Genomic DNA, 3582 nt, shown 5'->3' on the forward strand with positions numbered 1-3582 from the left:
TCGAGCAGGACGGTGGTGAGAACGTACGCGGGCATTTCGGCGATGGCATTTAGGAGGACAGTGAGGTAGATGTTGGTGTCGAGGTTGACGACGTTGAGGTTGAGGCCGTAGTAGACGACTGAGCATAAGAAATTTATGGTGACTGTCAGGAACAGGCGGATTCGGGTAACAGGCGAGCGAACAACGTCGATTATCGAGCCCGAGACCGCCTGATCGAGCCGACTGATCATCATCATCGAGCTGAGAGCAAACGGTTGTCAGGGACTCCGTCTGCCGTTGCCACTGCGATGTTTTTGGAATTGAGGACAGTTGGCATCAACAAGGTGGCGGCGGGCGGACGAGCGAGGCCAACGGGGGACTCCGAGACGAAGGGAAGTTAAGGTGAGGGCGAAAAGAGAGAGGAAGGGGGAGGCACGTAGAGGAGGCGGCCAGGAAGAGGACGAGGAAGGGAAGGCGGTCCGGAAGAGGAGCGGCGTGCCGCTGGAGAAGAGTAGACAGGTGAAACATGCCGGCGACGGGGGATTCAGAGGCGGGGAGGGGCCGACACGGCTCGGTGGGCGAGGACAAGAAGCGCAGAGACTACACCGAGTGGCTGAAGCCGGTGAGGAGGCGGTAAGGAGGAGTAGAGACTATGAGAGGGAGAGGGCGGTCAGGAGGCCGAAGAGGGAGTTGAGGATGCACACCATCGTTAGGGAGCCCTTGCGGACAAGGAAGGAGTCGGAGAGGTGGCGCGACACTCCGGCGGATGAAAAGGGAGGGAGTTTTTTCCCCCCAAAAAAATTCAGTATTTTGAATTATAGCATTAAGGTATAAAAAATGCTAACTAAATAGAACCGTTTTGTAACTAAGTGAAATTAAGAGAATACCATGGGAATCATCTAACAGGGACACGTATTAAAAACAAGCATGTTGGCTGGACATGATACATCTTATCATATCACGAATTTCTGTTCTTCATCGTCATTTTGATCGCTAATATTTACAGCTATCATATAATATCTACATGCAGACCTGATAGTTCATGTCATCTGCATATTTACGTCATACCTAGCGATCTCAATATACACTACATCTATGACACAGCAGATTAAATGTGGAGGGAGCTCGTCATGCATCTAAGTATATTTAATCATGTATCCAACCTTTTCAATATGTGGAAGGAAGTATCCATGTCCGCCTTCAGGTAGTCGATCGGAATCATATTTCATGACTTTTGCTAAAACTGAATTGATGTGAGTCCAGTAATAAACCTTAATGGCTAATGGAAATGACATCTGTAGTTGTCACTTCCTATGTTCAACCGAGTTGCATCGAAAGACCAAACGTAACATCACTTTGATATATACTTTCTTGCTCCCGAACCTTCCAACAGAATATGGAAGTAAATAGAGCATTAAATAAAGACTCATCGAAGCATTACTTTTGATGCTACTTTGTTAGGTTGAAATGGTCAATTAAAACGTAGATCCACTACGCCAATTCATTTGAGCCCAATTGACTCAGAAAGACCAACATTTTATGTTATGAGTACATAATCATTACGATCCGATCATATATTTCAATGTGGGGCTAAATCTCACTTCATGTCTTTTTTTGCTAAGAGCGGGTTTGTTTCATTCTGTACAAATATAGTAAACTCATTTCCATATCAGAAAATATTTTTATAGGTTGTCATACATTACTTGGAAAAGTATTTTCTTTTGTTTATTTCACGAGGAAATGAAGAGCTGAAACATGTTGAAACACCAATCAATAGTTTAGTCCGAGCCACGAGAGAAAAAAAAAACCACTTTAAGAAATGCGTGTTGTTAAATCCCTCGTTCAGAAAACCCACTCTCCATTATTTTAATATTAGATCCATCTTTCCACCCCACTTCCACGCAAAAACACAAAATTAGCTTTTCTTGAAAAAGTAACGATTTTGTGATGTTTTCAGAAACCATTTTCGATTATTTTTCTTTGGCAAACGTGTCTCCACCCATTTCTAGTGAACCAATTAGGCCCTAAATTCATACTTAAATCAAATGAATGCAGGACACTCCTAACAAGCATTCACAACCCATTTTATTAGCTTTTCCCATAAATTATATAAACATTCGCTCTATAGAAGATCATATAAGAAGATAGGAAAGAAGAGAAAACTTGTCAAATTACTAATATAAATCTCGATGTACACATTACCATGAGCTATCAATGTAGTCATATTACCTATTAGGATAGTGAGTACTGACAAAGCTGTATATATTAATCAAATATCTTTATTGTTCATCTCCCTATATGATTGTCTATATAAGGTCTTGTACATCTATTTACATTTTTACATGCACCTAAAGTGCATGAATCTTTGTGAGAATTCACTAAGGGTCTGTTTGGATCACTTTGAAATAGGTGTGTCCATCCGGGCCGGCCCGGCCCGGCCAAAACCGGAGCCCGGACCCGAACCCGGGTACCCCGGGCCGGGTTCCAGACCGGCCCGGTTTATTTTCTTTTTTAATTCTATTTAAAATTTAAATTATACAAAAAAAGACAAAAATTAATAAAAAATAATAATTTTATTAATCACTTAAAATGACATAAATTACAAATAAAAAATTATAAAAATAAATTCTTTATTAATAATTAATAAATCATTTACAAATTACAAGTATAAATTTATTTTGTAATTCATCGCATCACAATAGATAAGTACATCCCAACTAGGCTTTTTTAAATTTCTTTTCTTTTCTTTTTTTGATAAAAAATTGCTAAAAATTAGTTTAACATTATTATATTTTATATAATTATGTATTAGTATATACTTACAAATTATTATGTAACTATATATTATATATATTATATGTAACTATATTGTATATATTTATAAGTTATAACTTGAGAGAGAGAGAGAATCACATATGTAGCCGTTGCCCGTTGGGCCAATTAGGAAGAAGTAGCCATTGTAATATACTATACTTATATATACTTATAAACTAAGAGAGAGAGTATACACACACATACACACACATATTATACATATATAAGAGAGAGTATATTTATATAAGAGGGAGTATACATATATAAGAGAGAGTATACTTATATATACATATATACTAAGAGAGAGAGTATATATATATACACACACACATATATTATACATATATAAGAGAGTGTATACTTATATATACTTATATAAGAGAGAGTATACATATATAAGAGAGAGTATACTTATATATGCATATATACTAAGAGAGAGAGAGTATATATATACATACATACATACATTATACATATATAAGAGAGTATTCTTATATATACTTATATAAGAGAGAGAGTATACTTATATATACTTATATACTAAGAGAGAGTATATATATACACATATGACGTATTATACATATATAAAAATATATTATATATACATATATTATATATATACATATATTATACATATATAAAAATATATTATATATACATATATTATACATATTATATATATTTATATATACATATATTATACATATATAATACATATAAAAAATAAAAAATAAAAAAAAATCACTATTCCGGGCCCGGCCCGGAGCCCGGACTTGGCACAGGTTTCCG

General features: G+C 36.1%; 1 pseudogene; it reads right to left on the minus strand.

Moving 5' to 3' along the window:
- Positions 1-273, minus strand: part of LOC109823007 — an 875-nt pseudogene extending 602 nt beyond the window's left edge.

The sequence above is a fragment of the Asparagus officinalis genome, chromosome 8 (genome assembly GCF_001876935.1).
Source record: "Asparagus officinalis chromosome 8, Aspof.V1, whole genome shotgun sequence".
NCBI lineage: Eukaryota > Viridiplantae > Streptophyta > Magnoliopsida > Asparagales > Asparagaceae > Asparagus > Asparagus officinalis.